This window comes from Rhynchophorus ferrugineus, unplaced genomic scaffold (genome assembly GCF_030347505.1).
Source record: "Rhynchophorus ferrugineus isolate W39M unplaced genomic scaffold, kcgeb_rfMv2 rfM11, whole genome shotgun sequence".
Taxonomy (NCBI): domain Eukaryota; kingdom Metazoa; phylum Arthropoda; class Insecta; order Coleoptera; family Curculionidae; genus Rhynchophorus; species Rhynchophorus ferrugineus.
This window is the reverse complement of record NW_027472590.1, coordinates 11,840,294-11,865,850: the sequence shown is the minus strand read 5'-3', so window position 1 is coordinate 11,865,850 and position 25,557 is coordinate 11,840,294. Positions and strand designations below refer to the sequence as shown.

The following is a 25,557-nucleotide window of genomic DNA, read 5'->3' as shown; positions in this document are numbered from 1 at the left end:
TTTGATTTTCAGATCATCGTGCAGTTCTTCGTTGGTTACGTAGCGATTGGTAATTAATCGAAGAACTTTTTTGAACGTTTTGGCAACGTTGGATGACTAGCTGATTTGAATTTTTAGTGCAACCCCATATTTGCACCTCATAGGTCCAAATTGGATTTATAATTGTCTTATGAATCAGCCTCTTTGATTTTAGATCAAGTTGAGAGTATCTTCAGACTGACCAGTATAGTTGTTTTATTTTGGTTCTAGTGTGTTTTGCTTTTTGTCTAACATGATGTTTCCAATTTAATCTACCATTAAGATGGATGTCGAGGTATTTTGCTGATTCTGCTTGAGGAATCGGGCATCCTTTGAATGATATAATGAGGTTTTTATTATTGCGCCTCAATGGAAAATTAACATGAAGATTTGGATTAACATGGATTTTTTAACATTTGGAGCTATTAAGTTAAATTCATTCCAATCTTTAGTCCATTTGTAGATTTTATTGACTGCCACTTGTACTTTTTCTACTGCTCTAGGCAGAGATATATTATTTTCCATAAAAATTGTGTCGTCAGCATAAGTTCCAAGTAGTGTTTTTATTTTTGTTGGGATGTCAGCAGCGTAGAGCAGATACAGGAGAGGTCCTAAGGCGCTACATTGTGGAACTCCAAATGAAATAGTTTTAAATGTCGAGAACGCCATCTCGTGCGAAACTCTAAATTTTCTTCCGAAAAGACTTCAGCAGTTGACAATAGCAATTACGCGGTAACAATTTGCTCATCCTACATCCCTTTAATCCCAAATGCCAAATCCGATCAAGAGGTTGTGAGACATCGAAGGAATATTGCAGGGCAGTATTTCTTTTCCTCAAATTTTTGAGAATTGATTTCACAGTTTTAAAATTACTACAGTCCTCGCGACATTTCTTAAATATAATTTTTAAAGCCTTCTCCAATAATGAACATGTTTCCGTCTGAAAAGCTCCTTCGAGCTTAATCCGGTGAACAGGACGATTAGGTTTATTTTTTTACGAAAAAGTCAAAAATAATCAATGCTGTGTGAGGAGAAGAAACGTGAAAAGACGGATCTTGCTTTTTAGACTAATTGCTTCAAACAAACGACGAAAACCATTTAAATAAAATTCCTTGATGATAATTTAGGATAGTGGGAGGAATTTTATTATTAGGGTTTTGTAAAGATGTTATAAGTTAATACTTTATGATACTATAATATTTGAAGATTTTGACTGCAAAAAAAGATAAACTTTTTTCTCCAAATTATGACTCTTTGAAGAAAAAAAGTTTTTTTGAATTTTTCGATTTTTTTTAAATGGTAAACATTGTTTAGTTTGGTACGAAAAGAACTTATCGGAAAGGCTCACATCAAGCTTCTAGTAAATTAGTTTAGTAGAACTCGAGATTACAGTTCCTTTCTTTAGATTCCTCATCACTAAAACACCTATATCTTTGAAAATAATGTTAATTTGGAAAAATCCTTTACATTCAAAGAGTTGAAGCTTGGAAAATATGAAGAAAAAAGGTTTTTTTTTCAAATATCTAGACTATAATACCCCTTAATTAAGTCTGTGTAATATTAAGACCACAACCAACATATTACTCGGTAACCTTCACGTTATCTACCAGCAAAAAACCGTAGCGTTCCTTTTCTAGACAATATTGTATTAAACACTTAAATCTATTAGTACTGTGTACTTTCTATTACTATCCTTTGGAAGGTCATTTGAATTTTGTGCCTGCTCAGTCTGATTTTACCGTGGCCTTTAACATAATTTCAGGTTCAATCGTTTCAAAACTTACAAAATCATTTACTTTTACTACTATGTTGCGTATTTTGTGTCATGCATATAGAGTATTTTACCCTAGATATATCTACTTTCATTAATAACCAGTCAGTAAGTGAAACGAACTCATAATACTGAAATAAGGTAATAAATATTAGGTGTAAAAAATTATAAATATATGAAGAGCAATGTGAAATTGTAAAATCAAATTAACCTTATTAATAACTAGTAAGGATTATGTAAATGATATAATTAGTCATGTAGCATAAATTACACAATTGTTTTAGCTATTATTATCCTGATTATCAGGCAATGTACGGATAATCGACGTACATTTTCTATATCTATTTATTTGTTTGCATTTATTTTGAGTATTTATATATGTTAGTGAAAATGCGAAATATTAGTGAAAATAATTCGATTGTTTTGGCATTTTTTTACATAAAATAGCTGTTTTCCATTTAGTTCTAGGAGTTATTCATTGTGTATAAATGCCAATTATTTGAATTATATTTTGTACGTTAATTTTATTGTTTGATCTGAAGAAATGATGTCAACCAATACTCGAAAATACAGTTCAAATATCCTAAACTTAGCAGTTCATAACCAATTGATTCCAAACTATTTCTATTACAACTGGTGACCAATGATATCTAATATACGATAATTTATTTTACCGTGTGTCAAAATTTGAGACTTTATTGTAAACTGTTTTTTCCCTTTCATATGATCAGTCAGTCAGACCGTATACCATAGGAACATACTTGTTGGCGTCAGAGGGAGCAATGTCTGGAGAACACAGCGAATGGGAAAACTACATTTTCCAAAGAATCTGAAATATGTTGTCAACTTTCAAAAATCCTTAATCTAATTTTTGTTTATATAACAACCATTTCTCTCAATGGTGATCTCACTCTCGTTAATTGTTTCTATCTGCCATGTTGGTATCGTAAAGTTTGTGGTCCCGCAATATGTATCCTTCCAGTACTCCTACGCGGATTCATCCATCTTCTATTGCTTTATTTTAAGGTTCATAGACTCATGAGACATTAATTGTTCTATTGCAGTTTTAATGATCTGAAATATCTGTCCTTTTTAAAGGAGATTTTCATATAGATTTAACAAATAAAATGCAAATTATATCAGAATATGTAGTGCCTAAGTGCTTTGCTAAAAACTTCTAGAGAGATATAATATATAAGTGAAGAACTTAAGAAGAACTAAGTCTGGACTATCGACAGATTGTGTTTTCAGGGCAGCAACCCTGGTCTGAAATTCTCCTAATCGGGCTATCCTAGTTAAGAAGTGCCCAATAAAATATTCTACTTTATTTAAATGAATTTTGTGGCAAAGATTCATCCAGTACTTTGTTAAAGCCGATTGGACCATGTGTCCATATCTCACACATCAAACATCGTGTACTTATCATCCCCCCGGCTTCTCCTATGTTATGTACATTTTCGTACATTCATAGGGGACCTTGTACATACCTTAAGCAGACATCTTCCTGCACGGTTGAATATGACCTTGATCTTCTGTTTTAGTACCCGTCTGTTGTTTTATATAAAGAGTTTACTAGGCCAGGTATAATTTTCTTATGAATTTAAACAAGAAGGCTTAAAAAGTAAAAACCTTGGTAGCGGTTTTTCTTATTTTTATATGAAATTTAACTATAACACTCTCCTATAGCTTATATATTTATTAAAATATCATAAAATTGATATCATGCAAACCAAGGTCATAGTTTGGGTAACATACCTACAGTCACTATGTATAGTTTTATACTATATAGTTGTTGGCCATATGACTACCACATATGTAGTACTTTTACTATCGAAAAAATAATTCCTACCATTATCTCTTAGAAATTAATTTACATTTATATCTGCTGATCTGTGTGTGACTTTTTTACATTAGGACAACTTTTTTTAATCTACTGTATAAATTATCAATATATATGCGACTAGTATAATTTATAATAAAGTTACAAATGCTTTAAATTTTGAATATTTTTTTTATGAATGCTTTGTACAGTATAATTATACATAAGTATCTATTCACTTCATTTGAACAATATCTTTAATAGTGAATAGATGTAGCAATATGCTAGCTAAACGTCAACTATATAATTAAAATTAATCAGCTTCAAAAAATCACACATGGCCTGAAGAGGTACATTTAGATTCCTCATATGTGACATGAAAAAAATGCAGATGTAAAGGAAATACGTCAATAACACGCAATAACACATACCCTGAAAAGTTCCGGACCTAAAACATAGATAGCGCTAGTTTTATTACATTCGCCGTTTTTTAGTTAATACAAATCCTTCAACGAAAGCTATTAAAATTTCATGATATTCTACTCCTAAGTTTGTAACTTGTGTTAAAAGTGATACTACTTTTGTTATTTTCAAAACAATTTCGTGTTTTAATTTTACACAATTTCTTGAAAAAAAATACCGTTGCAACGAAGCAATGGCTTGAAAAGTGTTGTAACGACTCCGCTCCATCAGAAACAACAATAAAACGTGAGTTTGCTGACTTTAAACGTAGTCGTAGTGACATGGATGATGTAGGACGCAGTAGACGTGCAAATGAGGTGGTAACACCAGAAAACACCAAAACAAATCCACAAAATCGTTTTGAATGATCAAAAAGTGAGTTTTATCTTAAATTTTCTATGTACCAATTTATTTGCATCTAATTATTATTATTACTGCTTCTATAATAATTATTCATCTAACGATTGATTCCTATCTATTCACATTCGCCATATTCAATTTACTTTTATTTATTGCATTAAATATGACCTGGTATATTAATAAAAAAGGTTTTTTCGAAAGTACCTTTTAAATTTAGAACTAGCTGGTCCGAATTTGTTTCATACTATGACCTTGTTTTCATTTCGCCGCCAAGAAGCATAATGGTGATCTCATTTTTTTCAACAACTTATAATCTTTTTATTTATAACAAAAAAAAACATACAGATTAATAGTTCACTCAATCAGTGTGCGTGTTAGGAATACCCCCATCTTTTTTTAATTTGTATTTTTTTATAAATACGATACGATCAAAATGAGCAAGGAAATATTCGTTGTCATGAAAAAATTTGAAAGAAACCGCGTTGCATCATATGTCAATGGAACGTCGTTAAAAAAGAAGACACGTTCATATATACTACACCTCTGTTCCAAATACATCTTATAAGGATTTTGTTTAATTAATTTAAATTTATGTAAATCGTCACTAACGAAAATCTGTTATAAATTACAAATGTAAGAAACGTGCTTCCTATTTGGTTTGATTGGAATATATCAATCTTCAATTATTTATTTAATTTTTGGATATATCCAAATTGTGGTTTAGTATCATGTGTAGCTTTTTCAATCATGTGTTTTTACATTATGTCCATATCAGTAAAAAAGAAACTTGGATCAACTGCCTTTTTATTCCTAAAAGGCTTTCTTCAAGGTTTGAAGGTTCTCGCTTTTATAACATTCCTTGTATATATATATATATATATATATATATATATATATATATATATATATATATATATATATATATATATATATATATATATATATATATATATATAGTTTATGTTGACATTATAGTACATCTAATGCATATATTATCGAATAATTAAAACTACAGTTATATAAACTATAGTTATATATACACACACATTTACACTGACTTGCTTTGCTTTAGTAATTTTTTACATTAAAATGAATGTTCTATTAGAAAAAAGGAAGCAAAACATCAACTCAGTTTTGTATATTAAATTTATATAAAAATATTTTGTATATCTGAAAACATGTACTTCAAAACTTAAGGCGTAAAAATGGTATAACCCCTTAATATAATGTATGTAAGTTTTATTAAGAAATTATTTCTGACTCTCAATATGAATTTATGTTTATAAATATATATATTTTTACACTTTTATATTGAGGTATATACTGTATAATATGAGGTTGCACTTAACCATCAAACCAATTAGTAATCCAACGGTACGCAAATAAAGTTCTTCCATTAATTACCAATGTGTTTATCGCTACGTAACCAACGAAAAGCTATATATATAGGTCGAAATCAAAAGGATCTATGAAGTTCTGTCACCTTAAAATATGAAATAATATTATTAAATAACAGCAAAATAGAAGTAATCCTGATACTGGATAACGCGCAGGAAGTCAGAAGATTGAAGTGAACTATATGAATGTTTATAGTGTATGAGTGTTTAGTCTTAACTTTGGCTTAAGTAGTCTAATGTAATTATAATTTGAGAAACATATTCCACACTCGTCCTGCTTGAATATTGATGCAAGTACAACAGAACAATAGTAATACATTGATTTTAATAATAAGACTGTAATGTTTTGTCAGCTTATATTGTATCAAAACTATTCAAACTAATTTTTTTCCAAAAACATTATTTATGATTTTTCTGTTGGGAAACATAAATATAGCTGAAATTAATTATAGGTAATATTTTATAAATATTTCTTTTTTATTGAATATATATCTAACTAAATTGTTAATCATAATTGGGCATTGTTATCAGTCAGAACACTTATTTCGAATTAATACGTTATTCTATACAATTAAAACCACCTAGTCGTAACATAATATATATTAAATGTGACTGAGGTCATATGTTAAAAGAAAAAAAATTAAGTCTAGCTGTCTTGACTGAACAATCCAATTATGTTATAAATCCTGTTTTAAATCCCTTGGATAGTCCATGTCATCAATCTCTAGGTAACTATTTTAAATAATTTAGTATTAAAAATCATAAATCGTCTACATTTCTTGGAAATAAATTTACAAGTTGTTGTGACTATGAATTTGACACTTTTCATAAAACCAGTCCCATAAAATTAATAAATTAAAAGCACCACCGTCTAATAGAAAATACAAAGCATATAGAAATGCGAGAGATATTTTTATATTAAAAACATTTGCATGAAAAATTAGTTTCTAAAAAAAAAGTTCGGTGTATTATTTTTATCTCTACATCAGCATCGATGTTAGTAGAGTAGAATCAATCTCCGCTTTCGTGGTCTTCTAATTAGTTGTAATTATTTTTTCCACGCAGGTGTATAACATTTTAAATTAATTTGTTTCGTTTCCATTGTATTAGATATTATGTGCGGTACTTAATCATAAAGGATTTTTATATTATTCTTTCATTATTGATGATTAATCTCGAATATAACAATATATTCAGTTATACTACAGCAAATGTACTAGAAACCCTACATTTATACCTGTAGCGATTTAAACATGTATAAATACGGATTTTAGAGATGCAAAAATGTCAGTTGCCATGCCCAAGTCTATTCAAGTTAAAGGTCAATAGCAGTGCAATTGATTTTTTTTGTAATGACTGCTTAAATGTTTTCGTTCGATGATATTTTAAAAATTATCTTATTATTAGGTATATATATATACTGACATATTTCTTCTCGGCACTTCGATACAGAACATCAACTATAAAATAATTTTGAACCTGGATATTAAAAACACTCCACACTTGGATTTCACATAATTCAACAGTGGAAAACTGAATGGATTGAGTTTTCATGTGTGAAGTGCTGCTGAAATGAAGCAAAATCATGCAGTTTTTAAAAAGGGACGATTACAGGGGATGAATAGTACGTTACGTATGACAATATTGATTGTTACAAGATCCTGGTGGAAACCCGGAGAAGCTTTACAAAAGGTAGTACAGCACACATTAATAGCAAAGACGATCATGCGGTCAAGTGGTTCAAATTCTGGAGGTTGCAAATCAACCCCCTGAAAACTCAGACGAGAAGAAAGAAGAGAAAAAAACTCTTAAGATCGACACCGCAACAATTCCATGGCTGGATAATATCACGTACTTAGGTCTCCACGTCTACCTACGGTTCGGTTGGCATTTACAAATCTAGGAAGGTTCGGGAATAGCAAACCTGCTATCGTCTCTGATCTGTCCTTCTAACAGACTTCCTATCTCAATCAAATGCTTATTTTACAAGATGTTAATTCGGTCCGTACTCCTCTACAGATCTAATGTCTACTTCAAATTAGTTACACCCAACCGGATGAAACGGTTTCAAGTTTTCCTAAATAAGCTCCTTAGGAGAATCTTAAATGCTCTGTGGTTTCTCAGAAATAATCAAATTCATAAGGAAACTAACACTCCAGAAATCAAGCATTTCATATCTCAGTCATTCCACAAACAACAACTCAGCTCAAGTTCTTCTGAAAACGCGCTTGTTCGCGAGCTGGTCGACATGCTGGGAGCTTAGTACCACGGCACCGCCAACCTTTACCTTTTCCAGGCTGAAACGACCTTATCCGTCGCTGCGGTCATAACTTTTGCTCCCATACGACAGTATCCAATCGTGTGTTAACTCAAGTTCGCGAATTAACAGAGTCGCCGAGTCCTCGTGCCCAATAACGGCTGCCCGATCACCGGGTGCCATATCCTCATATTTAATGCAGTAGCAGTAGTGATCCACACGGGTCAACTGTGACGCGGTTTCGGTTTAGTGTATTGGTAAGCCCAGAGGCAGTCCCACAAAACCTGGTCCAACTTTCACTCCAGGGCAAGTCTTCGCGACCAGGTATGCGTCAGCATTCCACCGCTTGGTTTTAAGACCAGAACAAAAAATAATGAATAGCAAAGAAGCTGATGCTAAGTGATTGGTGGAATCAGAAAGGAATTGCTTAGCATGAGCTTCTCCAATTTATCCAAACAAATATTTCGACTCTCTAATGTATCTACTTTAAAGAAGGCGATTTAAAATAGACCAGGATTACTCAATAGAAAAATTTAGTCTTCCATTACTATAATATATTTAGTGAATTATGAATTGGCAAACATTGAAAGAGATTCACTGACTATGGTTTTGATGCTTCCATCGTATGGTCCTAGACCTTGTTTCCTCCGATTACTATTTGTTCCGGTCTGTGAAAACGAACTGGATTTGGAACGAAATAAAACTGGCGTCAAAAGAGACGACCAGAAAACTCACAGTTCTATAGTAACCGAACTATAGTTTTTGGGAAAAGATCAGATCAAAACATCACATTCGTTCATTGTTTAGTGTTGGAAATGTATAACAAAAATACTTTTCTCTCTATCTATTTTAATTTTAATGAAAATAATCTTTATTAAATGCCATGCCCCATAACAATGCAGTAATTAATCTCTGATAATAATCTCATACAATCTGAAAAATGTTTTATTAATTTTGCAATATTCGTTAAGAAACAGAGAACTTAGGTATTGTTTATAGTGATTTAAAATCATTGTTAATTAGCTTCGAAATTAATTTAATAAACGATTTGCTAATATCGAATGAGATATTTTACGTCAGCTCTTCTACCTTTTTCTTTGGATCTTCGATTGAAATATTTTAAAATAATCGAAATAAACCAATTATAATTCCGGTATATTTAAAATAAAAAACAGATGTCTAAATATAATCCACATCTATTATTAAATATTCAAGACGTTTCTAATCTTCAGCATGTTCAAGCATACAGGAAGCTTCCACTTTTATAATTCAGCGTTAATATTTCAATTATACATATTACTTATACATGAACTCCGACACATCGTTTGTTTCTATATATAATATATAACACCAGTATAGGTCTTTGTTCGTTTTGTATATATGACACAAACAATTCTTACACAAGTTTTGTATGTTGGACAGGCATTGTCGGATGTTACGTTTACTTTACCGAGCCCAGCTGTGATTTTGTTGTGTATCCATAAATATTTTCCTTTTACTGTCTTTAGATGTTTTCTTGGCCGCTATTTGCGTAGTTTCAAAGGTTTTTCATTTATTCAGTTATTAAAACTGTGTGTTTTTATGATACATTGTATTAAAAGTTATACAGGAGAATTGTTGTTGTCTTTACGATCTCTTAATAAAATTATATTTATAATCTTCAGATGTCCTTGCTTCTACTTTTTACTACTTGAGCAGTAAATTCTGTCGGTTTTCAAAAAAGGTTATCGAGTAAATTGGTTCAACACTCTCGGAAACAGTAGTTTCGAGGAAAAGTAAAAACGTTTACATTATTAAAACGTTTATATACTTGGACATACAATTATTAAGTAGGTTGATTGGGCTTCCATGGGATACAACTATAAACGAATGTATAATCTTAATTAACAATTGTATATCCAAGTAATATATTTTACTTTCATTAGAGAGCATATTTACCTTTTACGCTTAGTTCTTGTGTCCTTTGGTACAGTGTTATATTGTAAAGACATTTTGATATCACTATATTTCTCCTTAGTTTGTTCTGTTTCTACCTGTATACATCTTTCTTGATAAAATTGGATTTAATCACTTCATTCTCCTTAATATATTGGCCATATCTGCAAAACAGTTACTATTCTTTCTCTCCTAACACATTTTAACCAAATGCTATATTCTGAAGAATTACGCATATATCTCTGCAAATAAATCTTTTACACTCTACAATAATATTTCCTACAGTTATCATATATTAATTATATTATTACCTTTTCTTGTTTCCATTCTCATCACCCTGTCTTAGAAATTGGCAGCATTGAATCATACCAATCAGAAAGTTTCATTCAAGTGAAAAAGTAAGCTGTTGATGTCCAGTTTATTTAACATTTGTTCAAAATTCCATCATTTGTAAATTTCTTCTTCAATATGTCTGATCGAGTTCATCCAAAGCCAAACGGAACTAAAACTCAGAGTTGATGCGGCAATCTTGCGACGTTTTGATAATATATTGTTACTAGTCGTTTCCGTCTAACCTACAATTTGTCTTCATAATAACTTAAACCTAGGTATATAATTAGGAGGACCCATCAGCCCTCAGTCTCTGGTGAAATAATGTTTATACATGTCACTGCTGAATTTTTTAATAGATGTACCTCACTATACAACTCTACGAAAGATCAGATGGTTTGATTCTTTTGAGTCTGTGTCCTGTTCTGGTGGTATCCAATAGTTGCAATATTTCAATATTCGTATGAGAATGGAGTATTTCCTCATGTTTCCTTGCAATTCTCTTGATTTCTTGACTGACTATGGGCATCTGAAGGTCTCGATGTAGGTAATTAATCCTATAGTATTTGGGTGCACCCACAATACCTCTCAGGACTTTGTTCTGAAAAATTTGTATTTGATTTATGTTATTCTTTGCAGAACATCCTCATAATTGAACTCCGTATGTCCATATAGGTTTTAGTATTTGCTTATATAATAGCAATTTATTATGCACTGTTAATTGTGATTTTCTTCCAATTAGCCAGTACATTTTCCTATATTTCAATTCAACTTCTTTTCTTTTATTCTTTATATGTTCCTTCCAGCGAAGTTTTGCATCGAGATTCATTCCAAGATATTTAGCATTGTTGCTATATGAAATGATAGTGTTATTTAATGTTATTGGTGCTTGTACGGTCTGTTTATAGGCGAACTGCACATGTACAAATTTACTTTCATTAATTCTTCTTTGCCAAGCTTGTGTCCAATTATGTATATTGTCACTTGCCTGTTGTAATTTTCGGGAGGCTTCTTCACTATTGTCTCCGATAGCTATAATCGCAGTATCATCAGCAAATGTAGCCATCGTAATATTTTCCATTTGGGGTATATTACAAGTGTAGAGTAAAGTATTGGTCCCAGTACACTTCCTTGTGGTACACCTGCTTTAGCTTATTTCATTGAAGAGTAAACTTCTTCTTGTTTGACTCTGAACATTCTGGTTGTAATTATGATTTTAATACTTTGGTGTATTGTTTTGGTAGTATTTTCTGTAGTTTATGAACCAACCTTCATGGCAAACCTTATGCTTGTATATGCCTTATGCCTTAGGTTTGTGCTACATCTAGAAATATAGCTGAGCATACTTTTTTACTGCCGTAGGCTTTTTCAATAACATCTGTTATTCTGTGGACCTGGTCAATTGTTGAGTGCTTGTTAATAAACATACACTGGTGTCTTGGTATTAGGTTTTTTCTCTCTATGATCGGATTTATTCTTTTCAACAGGAGTTTTTCAAAAACCTTAGAAATTACTGGCAGCAGTGATATAGGTCTATAGGCTCTTATTTCGTTTGGTGACTTCCCAGGTTTTGGGATCATTATAATTTCCGCCATCTTCCAAATGTCTGGGACATGTTTTAATCTAAATGCTGTATTGTTCAAGTTGGTAGGTTTTATAATTCCCTTTCTTGGTAGTTTTTGCAGTAATTGTCCTGTTATTAAATCGTAGCCTGGTGGTTCCCTGGGGTTAAACTCCTTCGGCGTGACCAATTCAATCATCGAATCTTCAGCTTCTATGTCCGTTAAATTATGTTCAATATTAGTTTCGTTTGGTTTGAGTTTTTTCTAGATATTCAGCAAGTGCTTTAAATATTTTGTGGTTTTCCACAGTGAGTAATCAGTTTCTTTATCATCCGTTAAATTTCTCAGATAGTCATTTATGGTTTTGTTTTTAATTTCCAGTATTTCCCTTTTCAGTCTTTGGCTTATATTGATTAAACTATTTTTATTTTCAGGTGTTCTGTTTTGTTACCACTTTTTTCGTAATGATCTGAACTTAGCTCAAAATTTTCTTCGAACTTTATATAGTTGGATGTTATGTTTCTTACTATGAAGAAATCTAACAGGTCTGGGCTTCTCTCTTGATCAGTCGGCCAATAAGTTGGTTTTTCAGTTGACATGTAACTACATCATAGTTCAGCAGCTGCGTTATGCAGTTTATTGCCTTTAGTTGTTGACATTCTGAATCTGCATCTAGTATTTTTTGCATTGAAAACACCTCCAATTATAAATTTATCTCCTATGTATGTACAAAATAACTTTGTATAGCCTAAAATCGGTATATTTCAATAATACATGTAGCCAAAAATATCGCTTTAAATAATTGAATGATAATTGAATTATAACATAGTATATGCGAGAGGAATATTAATGAATATTTTTATTAATATTAATGAGTATAGCTCATATTGATTTTTAATATTATACTAATTGTAATTTTGGTTAAGGTTTGTTTAGGAATAACAAATAATATTTCATAATTTCAATTTTCATATATTTATATTTTATTTTTGAGTAGTTTGAGTAAATTATATTTCTTATATATTTTAGTTAAATAAAAAATCTAAAAACAAAAACTAAAACTAAAAAAAAAACAAAACAAACAAAACAAACAAAACAAAAAAATTGTCTAACAACGCTGTTTCAGATTTCGCAAAATATAATATTTTTTTATATATATTTTAGTCTCCTTTTACCAATTATGGGTCTATCTGGACTGGGTCTAAAGTTTAACGTGGGCTCCGAACCACGGTCCCCAGCATTAAGCCTACCGACTGGCGGGTGACCAACTTTAGAAATCATCCCAGAAGACATCCGGTCTTACCCAGCCTGATTACTGACCCGACTGGGATCATTTTCCTTGTCGGATTTTACACTTTGGCCTAGAACATTCACAAATATTGAACAATCGCAAACATAAATTTACGACCATGCCCCAAGAAGATTCGAACTCGCCATCGCAACAGTACCGTCCCATCGCCTTTACCCCTGCGCCACCAAGCCGGCATATAAATATCGTATTAGATACGAATCCAAGATCTCGATTATAAATATATGGAGATAATGGGGAAATAGTAATTTAGTTTTTTAAATGTTTTTCAAACCTAATTTAATCATATAAATGTCAAATATAAATCAATTATATATATGCAGTTCTGACCGATGGTTTGTATAAATTTCAATTTTTTAGTTCAACTATTTAGTGATATATATGCCGATGATCCTTTGCCAAATCTCTGGTAAAACCATGAATCCATCATTGTAGATCTCTGAAAATAGAAATCATTCAGACAATAAATAATATGGCCATAAAAAATATAAATAGGAAAGAAAACATCCGTCAGGATAAGACACAGCTCAAAAGAATATTCTTAAAATCAGGTATTTACAGTACGAGTTGTTTATTCGCCTGAACTCTTTCTGAATCTCTCATCATAAATCTGAAACACCAGATCTCTCAGGTCTCCTTGGAAAATGGTTATCATTATACGAAAAATTTGAGTGATACTGTATTCACGACCTAGAATTGAACTTGTTATTGAACAACCTAGTAAATGCATCGCATATTAGATGATATTTATCTGACAAGAATATAAATATTTGTACAATGGCTAACTATTCTTTCACGCTCGCATTTTCATTCATTATGTCCTCATTCATATATTTTACTTTATAATAGACCCGCATAATTGTTATGTTTAAATTCCCCCGAATTTAGATTCACAAGACAAGAAAAAAGTAAAAGTACAAACGTAATTTCACTGGATATAATAAATACATGTTTACGATGTTCCGATTTCTAGTAATAAGCCTTTCAAAGTTTACTGTTTGGAATACCCCAGTTTGATGGTTAAAAAGTGCATTCTTCGTTTGAACAAAAATTTCATATAATTACGTATTCCGATAACGTTTTTTTCATCATTTAAAATGGAATTGTCTCAGTGTATTTTGTAGATATTTTTTTTCTTTTAGAGATTCTGTGGATTTCTTTTATTTAATCGAGAATTTCTCTACATTAGCGCTGATGAAATGATAGTAAACCAATGGTGCCAGGCAAAGTGATTTAGGCTTGGCTGCACCTACAAACCTGTTCGATAAACATATGTTTTCTTGTTTACATTTTAGATAAACTATGATTAGGAGGTCAAATTCTCATTTGCTCGAAAAAAAAACATAATAATTAAGTCACAAACAGTGTTGATAAGATTATCATGTATGTATGTATCATGAACGCGTCTCCAGTTTATTTAAAGCACTGCTAACATTTCCAAGTATCAATGGAAAATACATTATTAAGGGTTTGTTCTATAAATGCATTTTCATTATTTTTTATATTAATCAAAATTTTCTATAATATTCAATATCATCATCGGTTCATTTTAGTACTCTTTAGATCTGAACTTGTTGTAATTAGAGGGCATTATATCTGGTGAGTATGCAGGGTATGGCAGAACTTCCTGCTCAAGCTGCAACAGTATATTCTTCATAACTTTTGCAACATGTGTACCGCCGCCATTTGGTACTCGCTACTTGATGGTCCTTTTTCGGACGGTACGTCATTTTTTCAACTCCACAGTTTCATTCAATTTTAGCAATTTTTATACACTACACCTTGCTTATCTCACAATATACATAGCAAGACTTTATGATCATTTCGCTTTCGCTATTAATTCATAACTTTCAACCTACAGTACGTTACAGAAAACAATACTTTTTTCATCAGCTGCTAAACTGTCGGAATGTTCCTTGGGAGTTTAATTTGAGTTTCATTTTAAATAAAAACATTTTAGTTCTTCAGGTCGTTCTTTGCCATTGATTTCAAAACCAGCGTTTTAGCATTACCATAAGTTTCTTGAAGTATTTGATGGAATTAGGTGGTATATTTTTTCAACTCAAACAATAAAAGTAATGAATTGTGAAAATGCAATGTTGAGCGTACCGTAATTAGCATCTGTATACACTGAATAACTCAATAATACTATAATCACACTCAATATAAGTTGTTTAATAGCTGTTTATATCGATTATCACTTTTAGAAATAGATATCGCTGATCAGTATGTATACAAGAGCCTGATATAAACGCCTTCAAAATTATGTTGGCAGTCTAACGTAAACAAGGGAGCAATTTCTGAATAATGCGAAAAAATTTAGACTCCTCAGTTGACAGTTTGCTTGTTATAGATTTCTTCCTAAATGAAGCTTGAGCCATAAAAAATTATATATTTATGAGACATACGGGTCTATTACATCCAATTTCTTATTGTTAGAAATCATATATATGGGATTTTAACAAAACTACCCTGCTGATCACAAAATATCGTTAACGAAAAACCCTGTAAGAATGAAGAAACTTAATTAGTACCAATTAATACTTGGATGAGTACTATTTCAGTTCAATCTTTATAATTTCCTAGCTAACCATTGGTCTGAAAATATATTTTCTCGCGTAATCAGAGTGAAATGCATTTCCAGGATATATAGTTATTTATTATTCAAGCGCTCAAGAATTAACAGTTTGTATAGACCGAATTAGCATTCCAATTAACATCTTCATATGATGGTGAATTAAAAACTAGTTTAGATAAAATAATTTAATTGCTTTACGGTCTGAAAATTGTTACTTATAACACGTTATTTATGTAAGAACAGTTCTTTTGTTTATATACTTTATTAATTTGCTTTAGAAAAAAATATAGTTAAAAGAAACAGTCTGGACAAACTCATCTGGATTTTTTAAATTTAATTGTGTGTTAAAACTAGTCTCCTAAACCATTATGAATTTATTCCTAACAATTATTAGGCGCCATATATAATTAGCTTATCAAACGTTAATTTGTCCTTTTCGGTCTGTGAGCCTACATCTAGTAGCTGAAGAGTCTCCTTCGTGTTTTCAGGAAGGTATAGTCTGGCGTCGTATTTCCCTTTTAATTTATCCTTTGACTTTAGGTATTGCTCGAACTCCAAGTCTGACAAGGTGCATTCACGGCGTTACACAACACTTTGTGCGCAAATATTTGAATGTTCTTTATATTGCAGTATCGGATTCAACACAAAAATTGAATTGATTTTTTTTCTTTTTTTTTCTAAGAAGCAAATATAGCTATATATTTAATTTTTAGCTTAGCTGATTTCTTTCTAACATGCACTCTTAATTTCAATTCGACATACGATGTACCTAAATCCTTGGCATTATCCTCATATGGTACAACATCGGAGATTGTTCAGTTTTTTTTGTTGATAATGTTGATATTAACAGATTTAAGGTCGTTCAGTGTTAATCGATACTCTGCTATTTTTACCTCCAGGTGCTGATTTTTCTTTATAGATGCATTTTGGGTTTTTCTCCTTCTTGTTGTTCTATATGACTGGTATAAATCGGATGGAGGAAGTACTCGAATTGTATAGTGAAAAAATCCCAGTCTATTTAGAAATAACTTACATTTTAATTATATACGAACGCTATACAAAATACGGAATGGTGTAAATATTGTGATATGTAATTAAATTTTAGTGCGAATCAGTTTAGAAAATTTGCCAACTATTTATTCACATACAAATATCTTCACACATCTGTTTTGTTTTTTTATGTTATTTGTTGGCCTTCATAAGGAAAATATTTTGTTAAGTTTAAATACAGAAAATAATCGTTATGGATACTAAATCTAAAATAATCTTGGATTCTGAGGTATCGTACATTACTTGATGGGATTTTTGCCATGTAGTAATGATGTATAGTGCTATGCAATGCGCGGATGTGAGCATTATCCCGATAAAGGATAATTTTTCCTCCTTTCTGATGATGTGGACATTTTTCTTTAATCCTTTTCCCTTATTTAAGGTAATAGCCCAAAATTACATCATGCACATCACAAAATACTGCAAACATGACTGATTATCGATAAACTCATCATTGGACGTTATTTTTGCCACGAGAAAACCCACTATTTGGACGGTTCTTTCGCCTCCGATGTGCTGGATGAATACATATTTTGTTAACAGTTATAAATCGAAATAACAGTAAGAAATTATTCCGATTGCGTTTTAACATCGTTAAACATTCTTTTGAAGCTGACACACATCTTCACCCATATTACGGAAAGTTTTATGTCCAAATGAGGTATTAAAATATTCTAGACTCGTTCAGTTGAGATGACTATAGTCTTTGCAATTTCACACACTTTTACTTTTCAAGATATCGACTATATCTTTGTAAAGGGGTACTTCATTTGGTTGACCAGGATATGAATCTTTAACTAAAATATTGATAGGGTCACATTTGGATTTAGCTGTGTAATATTTTGTAGCTATCAATGAAGATACAAAACCCTTCTCAAACTTCAATCTCATCATTTCTGTTTTTTCTCTAAAATCGCAAAAGTTGTTCAATTTAAATGGTTGTCATTTACAATCTAAAGTGGGCACTAAATTTATACTAGAACGGTTATATTGGACTGCCATAAAATAATTGTGCTGTCGCCCATTTAACTTTAGTATATTCTTTCCGCCTTGCCAAATTATCAAGAAGGAATATTATTTAAGGATTTCAGGGAACCAAAGAAGATATAGTACATAATTGGTTGGTTCAGCCTATACGCATTTGCGCGTCTCGTTTTTTTTTTATTTTGCTAATTATATCGATATATTTTGAGTTACTTATTATTTTTTTAAATATGACTGTGAACATTTAATGAAATTAAGAGAAAAATAACAAAACACCAGTTGTTTAATGGCATAAGAAAAAATAATGACAATGCAGAAACGGCAAATTTGGCATATCCAAATATCACCATGATATTCGAAGAAGTACCTATTAAGTACACTCTATATTACTAGTAGAAAATTCATTGAAAAACCTAACCAAAATTAAAATATGAAGTATTCTAGATGTTGAATGTTAAACTACCAGTAAAATTATCAGAATAGAGTAATTTTTTAAGCTGACATAAGGGCAAAGCATGTAAAAAGTTAATGGTTGGACTAACACTGTTTGGCATGGTATATTAAATTACTATATACCAATAATTACTATATTAATATACAAATATACAAAGTACATGGATCTTAATAGATGAAAAATATAAATTTGGAAGATAATAACTAACATATGTGACATGGAAAACCGCAAATGTAAAGGAAATTCGTCAATGTAACACATGACCTGAAAAGTTCTGGGCCTAGCACATAGATGGCTTTAGTTTTATTGCATTCGCCGCATTTTCAATTAGTACTAACCTTCAGAGGAAAGCTGTTAAAATTTCATGGTATTCTGCTGATAAGTTTGTGAGTTATTGTGCTAAGAGTGACACTACTTTTAATATTTTCAAAACAATGAATCAAAAACAATGTCGTCTCTTATTATACACTGCTTCTTGATGGGAAAAATTCCGTACCGTTCAAGCGAAGCAATGGATTGAAAATTATTATATGAACTCCGCTCCATCAGAAACAACAATAAAATGTTGGTTTGCTGACTTCAAACGTAGTCGCAGATACATTGATGATGCAGAACGCAGTAGACGTCCAAATGAAATGATAACACCAGAAAACACCAAAAAAATCCACAGAATCGTTTTGAATGATCGAAAAATGAAATTGCGTGAATTAGCTAACATCGTAAAGATATCAAAATAATGTTTTGGTTTTATATTGCATGAGCATTTGACTATGCGAAAGCTCTGTTCAAAGTGGGTGCCGCCTTTGCTCATTTTTGACCAAAAACAAAAACGTGTTGATGATTCTGAGCAGTGTTTGGTCATGTTTAAACGTACCAAATCGGAATTTTTGCATCGATATGTGACCATGGATGAAACATGGATCCATCACTTCCCTTCGAATTCAAAACGGTCGTCGTCCGAGTGGACAGCAACTGGTGACACGTCTATTTTGAGGCAATAGATAAATCGCTCTACAAAAGTGGCATTACAATGTTAAAATCGCTCTACAAAAGTGGCATTACAATGTTAGAGCGGTTCTGCAATGATTGTGTGGTTCGTTGCGCCCGGGATGTTTCAGCCCATGTGCTATGTGAGTATATCTAATTGAATATATCGATTTTTTGTGACGGATAGAGAATGTATATTGGGTAAAAAGTAATGTAAGAATTTATTTAACTAATCTGCGATTTAAAATTCTATATACGTCTGATGTATGTACAAAAAGGCTCAAAATATATACTAATTCATCGTTATAAATTACGATAGCGGTTCTAATTGACCAAAAAGTACCATTTAAATGGATATTAAAGCACGCGTGAAGCAATCGGATTACAATTTGAGAAATTCTGGCGTTTGGTAAATTTTGATTGTTTCAGAAACAATGGAGCGGCTATCGTAGTAAACATCGGACGCGTTCGAAATAGAATTAAAATTACCTTTTACATATACACATGTTAATTGGTCGGCAAGTAGACCAACGCTCGTTTAATTCATAACATTACCGAGGAAGAGTTTAACAGTAGATGTTTAAATGATGGAACTTTCAAATTTACAGCGAAAGCAGATCAAATATATAGCCTATTTTTTACACACGATTTTGTTGATTGTTGTAATTATAACAGGAGAAATTCTTGGGTGAATATTGACTCTGCATATACATATAATGTATAGTTAATTCAAAATAGCAGTGACACGGGAAACGTCGCAATGTTGTCGCAGCTATTCTGAGTTTTAGTACAGTTAGGCTTTTACATATAACAAAATTTGAATATAAATAAAATAATTAAACAAATATTCTATTAAATATAATTTGTTTTAACATTATAGTACACCAAATGCATTTATTATCGAACAACTTAAAACTACAATTAATTTTACAGCCACAATAAATTATAGGTTAGAGTTGTTTTATTATATACATTGAGCTTTTTTCCACACTAGTATCGGTAGGGTTCTAGACGCGTTTGTATGTAGTGGTACAATTTTAGAAATACTAGTCAACGTAATAACCAAGCTGTTTATTTCCAATCTATTAAAAACTTGCTCAAGATTCTACCATTTGTTAATTTCTTCATCAATGTGTCTGATCGAGCTCATACAAACCGAATGTGTTATTTTCGACAATGCCTCTTTCCATAAATCCAGACAGTTCTGGTTTGAATATCCTCCTCGACCTGAATATCTATTGTATTAATTCTTTGCAATACCCCATATCAACTCAACTGGATTAAAAATGCGAAGGGAGACATAATACTCTGTGGCCATAACATTCAGTAATCTGATCTACTATGTATCTTTTTGCAGGCTTAATTCTAATAAAGTAAATTACATAAATGCAATTAAATATTTCATTTATTTTCATTTAACATGATTTCCTCGAAACTTATTTTATGTATATTAAGCGATTCCTTAATTGCAGCCTTTGTTGATGAACTTGTTAGGATTTTCTCCGCCAGTGTACTATATATATATATATATATATATATATATATATATATATATATATATATATATATATATATATATATATATATATATATAATTTCACAGTAAAATTAATTAATAGTAGATATGGTGGATTGTACATAACAATATGATGGTCCCTCCAAGTTCTTTAAAAGCTGATTCTCAAACTACTGCAAAGACAAATTATGGTTCATTTCTTCACCCATAGAAACACTAATTCTGCTTTAGGAATAAAACCTTTCCTGTTTCCAGCATGAAGAACTATATGTCTGCAGTGAATAAATGTTATGACTAAAAAACCTAATCGATAGTTATTCCAATGTTTATCTTTTTCCGTGAACCTTTGTTGTCCTTATACTATACTTATTATCATCTTGCCATGAGCAACCCAATGTACCATTCTGAAATATTCACTCAGAATTATAAATTGATATAATTATTCCTTGATTTTGTTATTTTTAAAAACTGTAATTGATTGTATTATTTTATAAACAATCTTTGGAAGTTCCATTAAACGCCTTCGTGGGTTATCTTTACACCACTTAAATCCTAGATCATCCAACAATGTATGAATGGATGTCCTACATCTTTCAAATAGCTGTATATCTTGTGGATCTTTGTGGATACTTTCCAGACTAACAATTTTCTCTGAAATAATTGTATTCAATTATGTTTCGATTAAAAAAACTACTTACTCTTCTATACACTTGATTCGTCACTTGTTTCGCATAAACACGGTTTCTTTTTGGAATTTGAGGTTACATTGTTTTATATTTTTTGAGATATTTTAGTGCCCGTGCCCGTACTAATATATAGTGCAGCTGCAGGTCGCAAAAAATATGTTCAATAAAAACCGCGGCGATTTCAAATTTATTAATACAAAGCGCTAAAACAACGTTTGCCGGTTTATAATGTTATAATATTATAAACTCGTAAATATAATATAGTCGTAATTATAATATTTTGAAGATTTTTCAGAAGTTTGGCAAATGGACAACTTTTGCAGGCCCATGTCGTTACATGTTCGAACTTCTCTAACATCATTCTATCTCTTTTTAAAAGAATTTACAACTTTAGACAGACATATATTGACACCCGTGTCACTGCTATTTTGAATTGACTATATAAAGAAAAATATCAATTGAAACTAGATATAGCTATACAATAGTTCCGTTTTTATATACAGAATAAATTAAAGTTTATTTAAATATGAATGAATATTACAAATGAATGTTAAAGTTGGAAATAGTTCCTACCGTCTTGTGGCTACAAAATAATTTATTTAAGATGAAGTTGAAAAAATATTATTCAAATTCCTCTCCGGCTATATGTCACGGGCTATGAAGTAGTAATGACACGTAATATATAGAGAAAATTGTGAGTCTCAGTACACGTGAATATTTTCTGAAATTGATGTTGAAGATTCGCCAGACTAAAGGCATGAGTTTATAAGCTTAAGATTGTTGTACTAGATCCACTTATTATCATTAGTAATAATCTGATACAGAAATAGTTTCCTGTTTCAACATATCAATACGTACTGTGTATAAATAAATATAAGTAAACAGCAAAACAAATAAAAGAATATCTTAGACTTCAAATATTCTTCACTGAATCTCACCACAGTTGGTGATAAACTGAAATTGTTTTGTCTTCGGGCAATATCTTTGTCAGATCTCATTGATTCATTGATTCTTCCATCTAGTGGTCAATTTCGCTACAAAAACCTATGAGGAATTTGTTCACCTTTCAATCGACAGATATGTTCATATCATTGTAATCTGCGTCTCTGATTATCATGTATAATAATCTCGAAATATCGTGTATAATTTGCCTTAAGGATAGCATTTGACAGACTCCTTAACTTACTCCTCACTCCTCAATCAATTGTCAATACAATTATTTATTAATTTTTCTTAATTTTCAAGCCATGGCGGTACGAACTGTATATATAAAGAACTGAGCGTTGTCATGTTGCAATGAAAATTTGTCTTGTTGCTTCTGTGATTTAACAGCGATCTCGTATGATGACTTCTGAATTAAGCTCCAACATTTAATTAACTTATCCGTAGTGTCTATAGTAATCTGAATAGTGTTTCTGATAGAGCATAGCCACCGCAAGTCAATAAGAAAGGGTATGTGATTTAGCTGCTGCTTTTTTTCTAATTAACGGTGAAAAACAGAAATATTCTCCGCAAATACTCTTTTGTTGGATATATAACTTCATAATAAATATTATTTACTGCTCTGCCACAATATTATTTAAAGTTTCAGTGGTCAATGTCACATGGATATTTAAAGATTTAGAGATGATAATGAATCCACCATATAAACCGCAATATTTATCATGATTCTCTTTCCGTTTGCTCTTTTAAAATTGTACAATATAACATACTGCTGCGATAAAAAATAGTGCGTATAATGTAAACCGTAATAATAAAGACCAAAGTAACAGGTCAATTGAAAAGTCGCCGGCCTACCATAGTAAAACACATTTTTTGGAAAAATTAGTTTCCTCCAAGGGTGATACACTGATTATAGCGACCGTCCAACTTTTCGATACCATTTTTGTAGTACGATTTGTCCTTTGCTTCAAAGTAGGCCTCAGTTTCGGCGATCATCTTTTCATTCGACGAAAATTTCTTCCAGCGAGCATTCTCTTGAGATCTGAGAACAGAAAATAATCGCTGAAATAGTAAAAAAGTCATTCGGAGCCCAATTCATGGATTTTTTCTATTGTTTTCATTGACTTGTGATACGGTGCATTGTCTTGACGAAGCAGCACTTTCTTTTTCTTCAAGTGCGGCCAATTTTCGGCGATTTCATCCTTCAATAACGGCCCGATAACGCTATGTAATAGTCGCTGTTGATGATCCTTACTTTTTCAATGTAGTCAATGAAAATTATTCTATGCGCATCCCAAAATACAGACGCCATAACCTTGCCAACCGAGTGTTGCGTTTTCCCACGCTTTGGAGTGGGTTTATCGTGTGCAGTCAACTCGAATGACTGTCGATTGGACTGCGGAGTGACATGATGAAGCCATGTTTCATTCATTGTCATATCGACACAAAAATTCAGGTTTATTACGCCTGATCATCTTCAAACTCTGCCCCCAATCATCAACTCGTCGTTATTTTTGGTCAAAAGTGAGCTCACGCGGCACCCACTTTGCACAGAGCTTTCTCATACCCAAATATTCGTGGATGATATGATATACACGTTCAGTTGATATCTCTAGAGTGTCTGCTATTTCATTCAATTTCAATTCATGGTCATTCAAAATCATTTTCTCCTGCGTCCACTGCATTCACCGTCTTCGGTGCTCATTTCACTACGTCTAAACTCAGCATACCAATGATAGTTGATTTTCCTGGGGCAGTGTCCGGAAGCTCGGCATCAAGTCAATTTTTAGCTTCAACTGTATTTTTTACCTTCAAAAAGCAATATTTTATCAACACGCGAAATTTCCTTTTATCCATTTTTTTCACATTAACAAAAGTTGCTTCACTCGAAATGCTATAATTCATAAACCAGTGATCCGATAGCTGTCAAACTTATACAGGCGTCTTTTGAGGTCTAGGGCTAACTAAAAAACCTATGGATTTAATTCTGGTAGCGCCATTTTTGTGCCAGGCCGGGTACTTTTCAATTGACCTGTTATCTTACAGTATTCGAAACAGCCTAATAAACAACACCCTTTAAAGTTTTCTTCGGTTATTTAATTACTGTGGTATAACATTTATCTGATAAATTAATTTTAATTGCTGTCATTTAAAAAAATCTCTGACATCACTTATTTTTACTTAACAGACGTTAGAAGAAGAGGACAGAAGTTATGGAGAAAAATAAAATTGAACGCTTGCAAAATTTGGTTATTCGGATATTCCAATAGGTGATAAGCATGAAAACAACAAACATATAAACCACATAATATTTTGTTGACGTATATGTTATATTTAGAATAAAGCAGAATTGGGTTATCAAAATTAGATCAAGTTTTTTAAAGCAGAACATTAGTGTCGGTTTATTGTTTTCTGCCAGATTGTACGATAAAAATATGTTTTATAGTTGGATAAAGAGCTTATTTATGATTATCACGTTAGTTTATGTGTATTGGTCGATTACAGTTTCATACATGTTGTTTATTTAACGGGAAAATGCATTAAGGAGAGACCAAAAAGAATCCGACGATACTTTCAGAATGTAAATGATATAGGAATACCCAACAAATGTCCAAAATATTCAGCTGCATTTTCGTAAAACAATTAAAACTGGAGAATGCTAAAATTCTACTTCATTTCAAGTTCAAGTTTTAATTTTACGCTCTTTGAAGTGATTCAACATGTTAATTATTGTGGGAGCTTTATACACATTTAAATCTTCAAATCGCAATAATCACATAAATATCAAATAATAATCAAATATGTCAAAATTAAATAATTACTCTGAATAATATCCTTCATATCGCACTTTGTCAATTACAAGAACCTGAAGTCTGTAAAAACTACTTGAATCAGATTGTACTCACGCTCTGACCCTAGAAAAATACTTCCTGTTGTATCACTTCGACTTTCTAAAAGAATTGTTATTGCGAGTAAACCCTTCGAATAATAATTATTTCAATACACTTGGATATTCAACTATGCATTAGACTCATTTTGAAAGAAATGCAATGACTTTAAAGTTTGCTATTTTTGCAGAGTGACGGGTCGGTTCCTCCAGGGTTGTGAAACAATTTTAAATAATTAAAAATAAAGAACCA

General features: G+C 31.5%; 1 protein-coding gene across 1 annotated transcript in view; it reads left to right on the top strand.

The window, feature by feature from the left end:
• Nucleotides 1-25,557, top strand: part of Pgant2 (Polypeptide N-Acetylgalactosaminyltransferase 2) — an 89,157-nt gene that overhangs the window by 9,863 nt on the left and 53,737 nt on the right. The window lies entirely within an intron of this gene.